This window comes from Lissotriton helveticus, chromosome 2_1 (assembly GCF_964261635.1).
Source record: "Lissotriton helveticus chromosome 2_1, aLisHel1.1, whole genome shotgun sequence".
Taxonomy (NCBI): Eukaryota; Metazoa; Chordata; class Amphibia; order Caudata; family Salamandridae; genus Lissotriton; species Lissotriton helveticus.
This window is the reverse complement of record NC_136059.1, coordinates 669,518,843-669,532,978: the sequence shown is the minus strand read 5'-3', so window position 1 is coordinate 669,532,978 and position 14,136 is coordinate 669,518,843. Positions and strand designations below refer to the sequence as shown.

At 48.5% G+C, this 14,136-nt stretch overlaps 1 protein-coding gene across 1 annotated transcript in view; it reads right to left on the bottom strand.

Moving 5' to 3' along the window:
- The window catches only part of ADGRV1 (adhesion G protein-coupled receptor V1), a 2,034,994-nt gene that overhangs the window by 858,808 nt on the left and 1,162,050 nt on the right, over positions 1 to 14,136 (bottom strand). The gene's annotated exons all lie outside the window — the stretch shown is intronic.

Here is a 14,136-nt window from a genome sequence, read left to right as displayed (position 1 = left end):
GGAGGCCATGTTCTCTATGCAGGCAGAGTGCGCATGCCTGGATTGGGCGGCACCAAACGGAAGGTTTTAACCATTATATGTTTCTGCTTCTCGCACTGCGAGAAAGCAGTGGGGCGACACTCCTCCCCCCTAGTGGAGGAGCCACCCCTGCAATCACATACAGGGAATCTTCTGAGTTGTGGTCGAACCCCACATTGATATTCCAAATTTGAAAGTAGTGAATCTGAAGGTATTGGTACTTCCAGGAGACAGTGCCCATTCTGAGTATGCCTCCGAGAAAAAGGGAATAAAACTGGGATTGATTCCCCCACGAAGTCTGGCATGTTATTCCTCATTTATATGCCACTATCCCCACACACATTTCACCTGCTTCAGCATGTGAAATATCTGGGTGAAAAGCTTAGGTGCCGCGGTTTTCCAGCAAATCTTGTAACCAGCGATTCTGCTGGCTGCTCCCATTAGCGCCCCAATCGGGAGTTACATGCCATTTGTAACCAGGATTATAGTGCCAACCTGAAAAACCTGGAACACACAGACCAGGGGAACTCAACACAATCACCTAAACGGGATTGACAGTTTCAAAACATGAGGGCTCCAGCATGCACAGCAGCATGGCTGCACAAGGGGCCCAATATGGCAGACAAATCTTGTTAACATATATATTTTTTGTTTTGTTTTATATAGCGCAAACTTGACCGAAGGGTATCAGAGCGCTTTACATGCATGAGCACCAGTTGTATTACACAAGGACACATTCATTTTTTGTTAGGCCCAGGGAGATTAAGTGATTTGCCCAGATTCACAGGATGTTGAGGGTCATTGCCGAGACTCGAAACCGGTTCCCCAGATTTGAGATCCACCACCCTAGCCGTTAGGTTACATCCTGTCCTCAACATACCTAAATCAGTGATGATGGTGACCTTAAAAATATATCAGGGCAAGGTAGGGTATTTATACCTATTTCATAAACTGGATTATGATGCTGAGACATAGTAAACAAATTGTTCCCACATTGATTTTCTAAGGTACTGACCCAATTCTGGGCCTTATTCATGTAATAACATCACCCACCCTCAAATGCAAGTCTATCCCTGTATACATTCAAGTTAACATCGCATGCACAATTATTACACACAGTGATAAGAATTCCTGTTCCGCTAATAATGCAAACTAATGGTTCATGGCTAATGGCAATTACGAGGCATTTATACTGTAAGCCAAAGAGCCCCGGTAAGTGAAGTTCGAGAAGTGTGATGAATATATTAGTTCACAGCATGATGTTTTTCAATACGTTTCTAAGACCCCCTTCTTTGATGGATAATGAAAGAACCAAAATGGAAATTTCTCAATCTGAGACTGTTTTAGTAAATCTCTCAGAGATAATACCATCTGAGGAATAAAAGGTCATCAATAAAGGCTTTGGTTCTGTACGTATACCTACAGAGGACCAATTTAGACTTCAATGTGGATTGTCAAACTTTTTCTAGAAAGTTTAGACTGCAGGTCTAATTCAAAGACAAAATACAGTATAAGGTGAATCCCTCAACATTTGTACCTCCAGCAACATCCATACCCCAAGAAGTTATAATATTTTAACAGGCTGTAATAAATCACATCAGAAAAGTACCCAACAAAAGACCTTATCAAAATTAGACAGATGCAGAAAAGTTAGCCATCAAAACACTGTCTGAAGATAAAATAATCATTATAAAACCAGTGAATAAGGGTGGAGCAAAAGGTTATCAAGTCAACACCAATCGATAGAAAAGAATGCTTGAGACAATTGGGAGACACCACATTTTTTAAAATCATTAGGGAGATCCTACTTGCCGACTGAGACAACACATCCAGATAATTGTGAATGAGGCGAAACCCAATGGATAGATCACAAAAAGCAAAGCAGGATATCTGTTCAATCAACACCCCAGTATTTCCTACTTCTATACCGTTCTCAAGAAACATAAAGGGATATCACCACCTCCTGGTAGACCCATAGTCTCTGGGATTGGATCACTGTTGGAACCACTCTAAAAATGTGATTATTTTCTGAAACCTATGTGTAAAACACCCCCACTTTTTTAAAAGACACCAAGCCTTTACTGACCTTGATCGAGGAGATTATTGAGCAAGTACCAACTGACCTCCTAATGTAATCGGAAGTAGAGGCAATATATACAAACAACCCTCAGGATGCATCCCTAGAGGCAGTCAACACGATTCCACTCTAGCACTGAAAGATTTTTTTTTTCCAATTTGAAGAGACCATTTACTTGCAGGGATTGGGTACTTCAAAAGGGAGTACTTGTGCTCCAAACCTGGCCTGCCTTTATATGTACAACTTTAAGAAGTGTTGCATTTTGGGAGATTCTAACCGCTACAAAGAAAATATTCAACTGTTGCATTGATATATCAATGATATATTGATCATATGGAAGAGCGTGGAGAGACAATCAAACACATTTTGTGACTGGATTAATACTCTGAATCCATAATTGAAATTCACTAAAACAGTCTCAGATCGAGAAATGTTCTTTTTGAGATTTTTCAATATCCATTGAATAAGGCGTCTTACAAACAAAAATATTTAATCAGAGAACATATAGGAATAGCATACTTCTGTTCAGTAGTCATCACCCCATAGCACTGTGATCAAATTTACCATGCAATCAGTTCTTTAGGATCCGAAGAAACTGCAGCAAACTAACAGATTATAAAAAACAAGAATACAAATTACCACCAAATTACGTCTAAAAGAATATCCAGCATCAAGGAGAGAGGAACAGAATTGAATCCTGGTTGGCACAGTAGGGCTTAGTGACTTGTCAGTATAAAGTGTTATGAAGTCCCCTTCTGAAACTGAGAAAGCACATTGATTATGCAAGTCAATGATTGTAATATGCACAGAATCAGATAAGGGTCAATCAAAGTGTCGCAGATTTGACTGTAGAATGTCACTCCTGAGTACACTGAAATCATGGAAATTCCACACATAAGCAAAAGGAAAGCTTGGCAGTTATAAACTTTTGATATCACAACAGCAGTGCCTCGAGGGCTCTTCCTTCTCACACTTGGTGCTGGGAAGAATGAAACCAACTATTACCTCCTCGTTACTCTGTGGGGTTTTTGTAGAGATGGTAAGACATGCCCCGGTTACTTACCGGTAATCTTCATTACTCCGAGTATAGTCTTCCTCGCCACATGACTTACATAGTGAGCTTCAGCTCCACACCAGAACCCTCCAAAGTAAAAAAAGCCTTCGATCCCCTCCCAATATGGCCGACCAGATCACCCCTGACCTCTATAAGAGGTCGGCCGGCCCAACCAACAGCCTGTTTTTTTCGTTCTGCGCGATTCTCTCCAGAGGCGCTGTACAGGTAAGTTGGACCTGCTCTAGCAGGTTCTTGGGTTTTGGTTGGAGGTCCTGCTTTAGCGGACCCTGGGACCTGGACTTTGTATTACCTCCCCCTCTTCCTTCCCCCGGTCCTTGGGGCCGGTTAGGTTTTGCTTCAGCATTCCATGGGTCTACAGGGGGCGGGGGCGGCCGAGGATGTGGGGTGATTTCACCCGTGCCTTGTTCCCGGTCGTTTGTTGTGGTCCTCGCCCGGTTGCGGGCTCTGTTGGACCGGCGCTTTCTTCTGGGCACTATGTTTGGATTTGCTCTCTATGTAGCGCATGTTTCGCATGTATGGATTTGCCCATGGTGCTATGCGGCCGCCGTGTCTTTTTCTTACGGTCGGCCTCTGGACCTGCTTCGCTTGTGCACGCATAGCGCTGAGGGCCGCTGCGGTGTGTTTTGAGTATCTACACGCGGCGCTTCTTTGCGTGTCTTACCTTTCGGCGAAACGAATCTCCGAGGGCTACATATTGTCTTGTTGTTTCTTGACGCGGCGCTGGGCGATTGCCGCTCTCCCCTTCAGTTGGGTTGCCTGTGCTACTTCCCGTGGCTCTGCGCCGCGCTGGGATTGGTCTGGGCTCGGCCCGCCCTTCGGGGGCGGGGTATTGTTTGCTTCAGATGCAGCTGTTTGGTTTTCATGTACCTCAGCTGTTTTTTGCACTATATATATATATGTTCTGTGCCGGTTCGGGACCTCTGCGTTCCTCCGCTTTCATTCTGTTTGGTGTTTTTTCACTCGTGTGTTATGGAGCGGGATTCTGTCCCGGCGGGGACGATGGCTGACTCCCTGTCTGCTGCTGAGCCTTTTTCTGCGCAGTCCATCCAGATGATGATCCGGTCTGTGGTGGCTGAGGCCCTTGCACAGGCGGCTGCTGCTGCTGGGGGGGCTGCCATCCAGGCTCGGCGTCAGATTTGGCTGCGCCATTGGAAGTCGGAGGCGGCCCAGAAGGCGTTACTCATGAAGATTCCTTTTTCTGGGGCAAAGTTGTTTGGGCCTCCGCTGGAGGAAATGATGAAGAAATCTGCAGAGGACCGCAAGCTGCTGGCTCCCATCAGGTCCTCTGGGGGCCGTTTCCCTGGGCGTGGCCGGATTTTCTCCACTTCATCCAAGGATAAGGGCAACACGCCCTTTCGAGGAAGGGGTCGCGGGCGGGGCACCCCATTCTTCCCTAAATCCCGGCCTCAGCCTCCTGCTTCCACTTCCTCTTCTGCCCCTAAATCCTGACTATCTGCCGGCACCCCCCGGGGTGTTCCCTGTGTGGGGCCGTCTCCGCCATTTCGTCCCGGCTTGAGAGGATTCTGTCTCAGATCTTTGGGCTCTTCGGATTGTGAGGGAGGGGTTTCCCATCACCTTCTCCTCCCCTCCTCCGGATTTTTTCCTCACTACGCCCCTGCCTTCCTCCCTGGTCAAGAGACGGGCCTTGCTGGCCGGCATCCAGGACTTACTCGTCAAGAGGGCCATCCGGTTGGTCCCGCCTTCTCAAAGGGGTTCAGGCTTTTACTCCATCCTCTTCCTGGTAAGGAAGGTTTCTGGGGATTTTCGGCCGGTGTTGGATTTGAAATGGTTGAATTCTTACATTCCCCATACTAAATTCAAAATGATCTTCAGGAAATTCTGCCACTTCTGGTCCAGGGAGAGGTGGTTGCATCTCTGGATCTCCTGGACGCCTACCTACATGTGCCTGTCCATCCGGTTTCTCAGGCCTTCTCCGGTTCTGCGTTGGGGGCTCCCACTATCAGTTCCAGGTACTTCCTTTTGGCCTGTCATCTGCCCCTAGGGTGTTTACTAAGATCCTGGCTCCCCTGGTGGGTCTTCTTCACCGGGAGGGGATCAGGGTGTTTCCGTACCTGGACGATTGGCTAATTTCTGCCTCTTCTTTCTCCAAGGGGATGCTGCACGTCAGGAGGGTCTGCGAAGTTCTCTGTACCCACGGCTTCCTGATCAACGAGCGGAAGTCTCAACAGTCTCCCACTCAGGGCTTGGTCTTAATTGGGGGTCGGTTGGACATGGTTCAGGGGAAGGTGTTCTTGCCTCTGAGTCGCCGGGACACCTTGAGGCGGGATCTGGGATCCCTTCTGGCTCGGGATTACGCTCCTGTCCTCCTTTGGTTGAGGATTCAGGGTCTGATGTCAGCTACCATCAATGTTCTCCCTTGGGCTCACCTCCACCTGTATCCCTTGGTCAATCATCTGCTCTCCCTCTGGGATCCCCGCTCAGAGGATTACAAGTTCCTGGTCCTTGTCTCCCTTCAGATTCGTTCGGATCTGGGTTGGTGGTTGGTGGAGTCTCACCTCTCCGGGGGTCATCCCTTTCTGATTTCCCCGTCCAGGGTGGTCACGACCGATGCCAGTCTCCTCGGCTGGGTGGCGACCTTGGGTTCGGGGTCCGTTCAGGGTCGTTGGGATCTCCTCCAGTCGCGCTGCTCCTCGAACTTTCGGGAGTTGAAGGCAGTCCTCCTGGCTTGCCTGCACTTTGCTCCTTCTCTCCAGGGTCACCACGTATTAGTCAGGACGGACAACCAGGTTGTGAGGAGTTATATCAACCATCAGGGGGGGTGCCGGGTTCGCTCCCTTTGGTTGCTGACTCAGGAGCTGATGTCTTGGGCGGAATCGGCGGTCCTGTCTCTCTAGGATGTCTATCTCCCGGGGCCCGACAATGTGGAGGCTGATCGTTTGAGTTGGGTTTTTCCATCGTTGTCCGGTCTCTCCCTCTCTCCGGTGGTTTTTCACCACCTGGTGTCGGGCTTCGGTCTACCTCTGGTGGATCTGTTCGCGAACAGGGAGTCTGCCCTCCTGCCCCGTTTCTGTTCTCTCCTCCCGGTTCCGGGGGTGTGGCGAGTGGATGCACTGTCATTCCCTTGGCCCTCTGGTCTCCTGTACGCTTTCCCCCCCATCCCTTTGATCCCTCGGGTCCTCTGCAAGATTCGCATGGACAAGGCCCTGGTGCTCCTGGTTGTTCCCGGCTGGGTCCGCCGCCCCTGGTTCCCTCTCCTGTGCGAGCTGGCGGTTCAGGCCTGCTGGCCGATCCCGGTTCTTCCGTTTCCATTGCAGGGCCCTCTGCTCCCCGATTCGGTGTTGCACCGGCTCCATCTTCAGGCCTGGCTCTTGAGCGGGTGACCTTGCTATCTCGAAGTTGTTCTTCGGGAGTGGTGGACTTGCTACAAGGCTCTCGTCAGTCTTCCACTTTGTCATCTTATTCCCGTCACTGGTCTTAGTTCTCCTGTTGGTGCGGGCTACAGGGTGCTGAGCCTTCCTCGGTGGATCCCTTGCGGGTCTTGGACTTCCTTGCTGAGGGGTTTTCCTTGGGTTTGGCCCCCTCTACCGTGCGGGCCCAGTGGGCGGCCTTACGGGCCTTCCGCAGTCCGGGTTCTGACGGGCTTGATTCCCTGGTGGCTCGTTTGCTCCGGAGTTGTTTTCTCCGTTGCCCTCGGGCGCTTTGCTTGTCTCCTCCTTGGGATCTCCCCCTCGTGTTGCGGGCCCTCCAGGGTCCCCCCTTTGAGCCCCTGCCCTCGGTTGTCCTGAAGTTTCTCACTTTTAAGGTGGTTTTTCTGGTGGCCATTGTGTCTGCCGGCCGGATGGGCAAGCTGAGGTCGTTTCTTCGCTCACCCCCCTTCTTGCGGGTTTTGCCTGATCGACTGGTTCTCCGTCATGATCCTCGTTTCCTTCCCAAGGTTCCCTCTCTGGTGAACCATTCTCGGGAGTTGTCCTTGCCTTCTTTACCTCCCGACACGGAGTTTTCCCTGTCCTTGCTGGATGTCCGGCGTGCTGTTGTGGTTTACCTTAAGCGCACGTCTTCCCTTTCTCGGTGTGATAGTCTGTTCGTGACCTTTGGTCCCGTTCATTCTGGTCACAAGCCCTCGATTTCCACGTTGAGTCGCTGGCTTAAGAAGGCTATCCTACTTGCTTACGCTTCGCTGGGTTCGGATGTTCCGGTGGGGGTCCAGGGTCGTTTCACTAGGAGTGTGTCTGTGTCCTGGGCCTCTTTCAAGGGTTCTCCACTGAGGAGATTTGTAGGGCGGCGACTTGGTCGTCCCTTCACGTGTTTATGGAGCATTATCGGGTTGTCCTGGGTGGTTCTGATCCTGGGGATTTTGCTGGGGTCGTGCTGAGTGCTGGGGTGGACGCTCCTTGATGGCCTTTTGTTTTTTTCTTTGAATCAGGTTTCTTGTCTTCCTGTTTCTTTGTTTTGTACTGAATAAACCTTGTGTTGGTTTTACTATTCACCGTGTGGTGTTTTTTTCTTGTGGTCAATGAGGCCTTTTGGCTTGGGTATTTGCTCACTATGTAAGTCATGTGGCAAGGAAGACTAACGAGGAGGTAATGCCCCGGTTACTTACTGGTAATCCTCATTACTCCGAGTATAGTCTTCCTCGCCACATGAGTTCCCTCCCTCCCTCCCTGTCTGGCTATCGGCTTAATTGCTGGCTTGGTTGTTCAGGCTGTTGGTTGGGCTGGCCCGCCTCTTATAGAGGTCAGGGGTGATCTGGTCGGCCATATTGGGAGGGGATGGGAGGCTTTTTTTTACTTTGGAGGGTTCTGGTGTGGAGCTGAAGCTCAATATGTAAGTCATGTGGCGAGGAAGACTATACTTGGAGTAATGAAGAATACCTGTAAGTAACCGGGGCATGTCTTACCATCTCTACAAAAACCCTACAGAGTGTTGTCACTCAACTAAAAACTGCAAGGGCCCCGATTCCCTCTTTGACGCTTTCATGAACGTCACTGATGGAATTATACAAACAGGAAGCCCATAGGTAACTCAAGTTAGATCTGTAGCCGGCACAAAAAGATACCTTGCTTGCAGTTTTATGTAGCGCAAACATGGCTCCCTGGATTTCACGTGCTTTATATGGGCAACACTAGGTCTCCTCACAGTTCTGTATTAGACTGTGCTCAGCAGTCTAGAACTTTGGCTGTTCGGTAGTTGGGATCCGGGGTCTGCAGCTGTGATGCACTTCTTCACAAGTTATTTCACTTTGCAGCAGTTTTAAGATCTACTTAGAGTTTCTCACTGCTCAAATGGGTGTAATTTCTGATATTTGTGTCCCTCATCTTCATTACTTGATTTTGCTTGTGAGAAGTAATTCATAGTCGTTGAATATCACTCAAATACATTGTCACTCACACATGAGCAAGCTGAAACCTTGGCAGCTAAGTAATACATTCTGAAGGTATTCGTCATGGCTCTGGTTTGCACTTTTTTTTTTACAATACGGTGTCTCAATGCAGCGTTATGTTTATATTGGGAAACATCCTTTACAACGGAACTTTTACAACGCAGTGCTTTTACAACGCAGGTTTTACAACGAAAACCATTACAATGCATTGCACTGGGGGGCGCTCTAGGATAGGGAATAGTTTTAATTTACTATCCAACACCTTCCCTACTATCCATGGGGACTGGAGTTGGAATAGTAAATTAAACTATTCACTATCCAGCACCCCAAAGCGCTATGCATTGTAGCAGCATGCGTTGTAAAAACTGCGTTGTAATAGCATGCGTGGTAAAAGCATGCGTTGTAATGTCATACATCCGTTTATATTTCACTATAAGCTCATAATTAAATAACTGTTGATCCTCACGTTTCTTTCGAGACGGAGTCCTCACCTCGAGCCCATCACTGCGCTCCGACCTGACTCACGCAGCTTGCTTCAGCTAATATGTTTGTTGTTCATGTGAGGCGCTGCGCAGGCTGTTAGTGTGTCCTTATCTTGAGCATACTCAGCACGCAGGCTCATGACGACACTGGCTCTTTGATTTCTTTGCATTTTGCACTCCCCCCCGTGTCCCTCACACACAGAAGGCTGTGGATTGTGTGAGGAAGCCATGCTCTACTGACATCTGGCAGTTATATGTAAGTACTACACAAACATTTTGTAGCCAACAGTAATTTCTCTGGTTTGAAAAATCCGTATCAAATCAGGGGGAAAAAAAAGGGCAGATTAAAAAATAAAATCATTTTCAGCAATTGAACGCTGTGTGAATTTGCCTCTCTACACCTTGCTTACTGTAAGTTTGTTGCGGGGTGGGGAAGAGAAGGTAGGGAAAGGATGCGGCCTAACTGGACTCGAAGTACAGCACCAGTCCTGCCAAGCGTCACGCAACAGGTGTGACGCTCACGCATTTCAGTGCGGTGATCCGCATCACTGCACTGAAATGCATTGTCACGCATTTTCGACCTGTGCCAGGCGCGCCAGCGGTGCTCCTGTGCCCGGGCTCTCTCTGCTATTCTGAGGTGCTGCTCAGCCCGAGTGACCGCCTAAACAGTTAACTGAGACAGTACTGCAGCTCTCAGCCCTGTGTAGCTGAGAGCGGCGCGCTACAATGTGTCTTAGTCTCTGCCAGGAGACCTACCAATCAATCACCGTGTGGCGCACCAGGGGGCAGGGATTAAATCCGGATGTGCCGGCTGCGTAGTGCCGTCACGTCCGAACTAGGAAGTGCAGAAGCAGCGGGGGATTAGAGAGTGCAGGCTATGCATGAGACGCTGTCTCTCTCAAGCGCCATGGCCGCCCGCCGCAGCCACCTGCACCCCGCTAAACTGTGCAGCTGCAGGCCGCACCTTGACCACTTCTGCTGGCAGCTCAGCAGAGCCGGTGACAGACTCTGCTCTCTCGGGCACCAGGAGGAGGACTGCGAGCGTGGCCGCGCCGGGCCCGGGGGTCGGGGCCCGTCGGAGGCCGAGGAGTGTGTGGCCGTCGTCGGCGCGTCGACAGAGCAGCCTGGATGAATCAGGCACTTAGAGAGAGTCAGAGTGGCCAGTGCACATCGTGGCTGTGTGGGCAGCAGCAGATAACTAACATAAAAGACACTGTCGAGACTACAGAAGTTGCAGAAGTTGTTCACAACCGTAAGTACTACTACTACTGTCTTTCATCACTGAGGCAGCCTGCCACTGTGACTGTAGTGTATCAATTGTTATTACCTAACCTTGTTGCCTTGTCACACAGCAGGCATCCTCAGTGATCTGAAGTGACGGTGGTGATCCGTGTAGTTTTTGCCAGGGTTCTCAGTGCACTCTCATTCTGTGGGGGCGAGGGTAGGGGGGCCGGCGTCATTCTCAGAGGCCCTCGAGTCCTCCCATCTGCCAGATTTTTCAGGCAGAACCGGGCGGGGGGTGGGGGGGTGGCTTTTGCTGGCTGGCAATAAACTTCTGTGCTTTGATGTGATGTGATGTGATGTTTTTCTACCGGCCCGGCCGGCAACACACTGACTGGCACAGCTGTGTTGACTAACTTGAGGCAGGCTCCTCTGCTCCCACTGGAGAGAGCACTAGGGTTAGTGCCCTTCCCTTTCTGGTCCTCTGCAGCAGTTTTAATAACTTATTGGCGCTTCTTGTTGCTCAGATGGCTGTTATTTTCTGCTATTTATATGTTTCCCTCGTCTTAATTGCATGATTTTTTTATCGCGAGAAAGTGTCACTCATAGGGGTTGAAATGTCACTCATAATTATGAAAATGTCACACATGGCAATTTGAAACCTTGGCAGCTATGCACCACACATGCACACTCGTATGCTAGTACGGGCGAGAGACCGCGAGGTTTCTTCGCCCCAGCAGGCCCTTCCTGGAGAAACCCTGGGTTCCGCTCTCACGGGTACTCGGGTCATTACATATGGTGATGTTTATTTCACAAGTTTTATGGCTTCAGTGATTTACAAAAAAGTTCAACATCAACTCTAACCAAAGTGTCAGCAGCCTTCGGAACTATGTGCATATTTGCTATCTCAACAATGAATATATGCTATAACATTGTGATTTACCCACATTAGCCAATAATCAATACCGTGCAAGCCAAGGATAGTTTTTTTTTTTTTTTGTTCGCTGATTGTCCGCAACAGATAGTGTGTTACGCCTCGTTCTTTGATTTTACATAACCTGGAAAACAACCTCTGAAAAGGCGTTACTGGATTAGATAGATCTTTCAATGCCTACCTAGTTACTATTGCAGGGAACAGATTTATTATTATTACATCTTGTACAGCGCATAGCTACCCAAATTGAGTTTCTCAGCGCTTTAACAACAGGTTGGGCCGATTTAAACAACCAGCTTTTCAAGTTCTTGCAAAACATAGCTGGTACAACTTCTTAGGGACCCAGGTAGGGTGTTCTATAGCATGGGGCCCAAATTGGAAAAGGAGCGACCACCAATCCAAGCACATTTGAGTCTGAGGACTGTGTAGCGAAATTGATTACACAAGAGCAATTCACAGGAGGGCTGATAAGGGACCACATCTTTTGCAGGTACCGTGGACCAGCTCACGAGTTAGCTTTATGTGAGAAGCATAGGGCATTAAACTGAATTCACTTCTCTACTGCAAGCTAATGAAGATTGCAAAGGAGACCAGACACAGAGGCATGTTTCTGTAGTTGGAACCGAAGCCTCGCAGCAGAATTCTCGACTACTAGAAGGGGGTTTACAGCAGCCATAATCAGAATGTTGCCATAGTCCAGCCTTGATAGGATCAGGGCCTGAATAACTGTCCTTTGGGGTTCGAAAGGGAGCATCAACATAATCATTTTGCCCCTTTTTATGACAACAAAACAGGTTGAGGCTACTTTGACCACCTATGGTTTCATTGACAGATTTGAGTCCAGCTGGAACCTAGATCTTCTACCTTGTGGGCTGGTTTGGAGAAAGCACCTACAGTTGCAGGTCTGTACTGAGGTCCCCATAGCAGGGGGTTCTTGCCCAGCACCATTACCCCGGTCTTATCACCATTTAATTTTAGAGGGTTGGTATTCACCCAGGTGGAGACAAAACCGAGGCAGGAGTTCAAATATCCAGAGTTGTAATCCTGGGTAGATGATAGAAAGAAGATGATTTGTGTGTTATAAGAACAGGAGAATAGAGTGAGGCCGCAAATTTCCACTATGTACGCTAAAAGGCGAACATATATGTTAGTTAAGAAAGGGCTGAGGACAGATCCCTGCAGCACTCCCGAAGTCAGAGCATGTGGGCTGAATGCTGCACTAGCCGAGAAGGCTTGGACCGTGCGATCTGTCAGAAATGAGGCCAGCCATGGAGACCCAGATGAACAGTCTTTCTAAGAGAATGGCACGTGACACAGTATTGAATGCCACCATGAGATCTCAGCAGAGTCGTACTGCCCTTATCCAGGAACCATGTCAGATGTTCCATGACTCCTAGAAGAGTGGATTCTGTACTGTGCCCTGCACTGAAGCCTGACTGTGAGGGATGTAGAGCATCTTGGGACTCCCCAAATGCATTCAATTGAGTATTGGTGCTCCATCTTTATGGTGATGGGTGTTTCCGGCTGTTGGGTGATAGCGAGGTTCATCTCCATTGCTCTTACATCCGACAGGTCGTTCAATTAAGTATTGGTGTGTTTCTCTTAGACTTTGGAGAGAATAGACAACAACGAAATTGGTCTAAAATTGGACCAGTTGGAGGGATCCAGGTTAAGAGTTTTTTTGTAAGGGCAAAACCATGGCATGCGTCCATGCTTGGGCTATGTGTCCCTCTTGTAAACAAGAGTTCAAGATTCCAACCAGAATCTGTATTGGGTATGAGCTAAAGGTAGCTTGGCTAGGGGGAGAAAGTCTTGAAGTGATCCCAACGTTATTGACTGCAGAAGGGTCAGACAGAGAGGAGAGTCCAAAGGGGCCAGTGAATTCATTATAAAAGGAAAATGGCCTGTATTCGAAAGATTTCCTTCACTGATTGGCAGTTGTGTTTGTACGCTGGAGTTCGGGCTGTTATGGTCCAGCTGTGGTTTTTCTGTCCAAGCTCTCATAAGGGAATGCTGGATGTCCATCACCTTAATGGCGAAGAAATATGCCAACTCCTCACATTGTGATTGTGACAACGAAGGGGGTGGAGCTATATGACAGGGGTCTGAAATACTTGGAGCATACCCTTGCTCTGTTGCTTTGGCAAAGAATGTTGGGTTCATAATTGACATCCATAGTGTTTTCGATCCTCAGGTGAACAGAACGGTAGCATCCTGTTTTTGGGTTGTTAGGACCCTGAGAAAGATCTTTCCTTCTTTATCTCTTCCATCTTGAAAACACACAGTGGTTGCCCTGATTCTGTCCAGATTGGTTCATTGCAATGCCCTTTATCGGGACATTAACAAGGGATCCATTCATAAGTTGCAGCTTGTCCAGAATGCTTCAGCGAGACTGATTTAATTCTTCCCAAATTTCATTCGATCTCCACTGCCATTCAAAAACTGCCTTGGCATGCTGCTGAAAAGCAAATTCTGTTTAAGGCCCTATGTATTGTTCATAGGGCACTTTTTAACATAGGCCCAGAAGGCATAAAACACCCATTCCAGCTCTAGGTCCCTGCGAGACTGCTGCGTTCTGCCAAAATGAACTGGCTGGTAGTACCCAAGTTCAAAAATGCAAAGTGGGGAGGAGGAGCCTTTGCTGAGGCCGCATCCAAACTCTGGAACACCCTCCCTAAATCAACATCCCGTTTTTCGTAAATCATTAAAGACCTGGCTTTTTGCCCTTTAATCTTTCAAAGTGTTCATATCTACCTTCCCCTGACCGGGCTTCCGCTATCAGCGACCTGACGCCTTTGGGCATTTTTAGCGGTCTACAAGTTGATTATTCATGAATTCATTCTTGCCTGTAAGAGCATCCATGGTAACACTACACTTTACAATGCGGAGTTGCTTAATATTTCAAGAAGTCAAAGAGGTCTAAGGAGTCACAATTCTCTCCCACTTGATACCCTCAAGGTTAGAACCTCCTCTTTTCAAAGATGATCT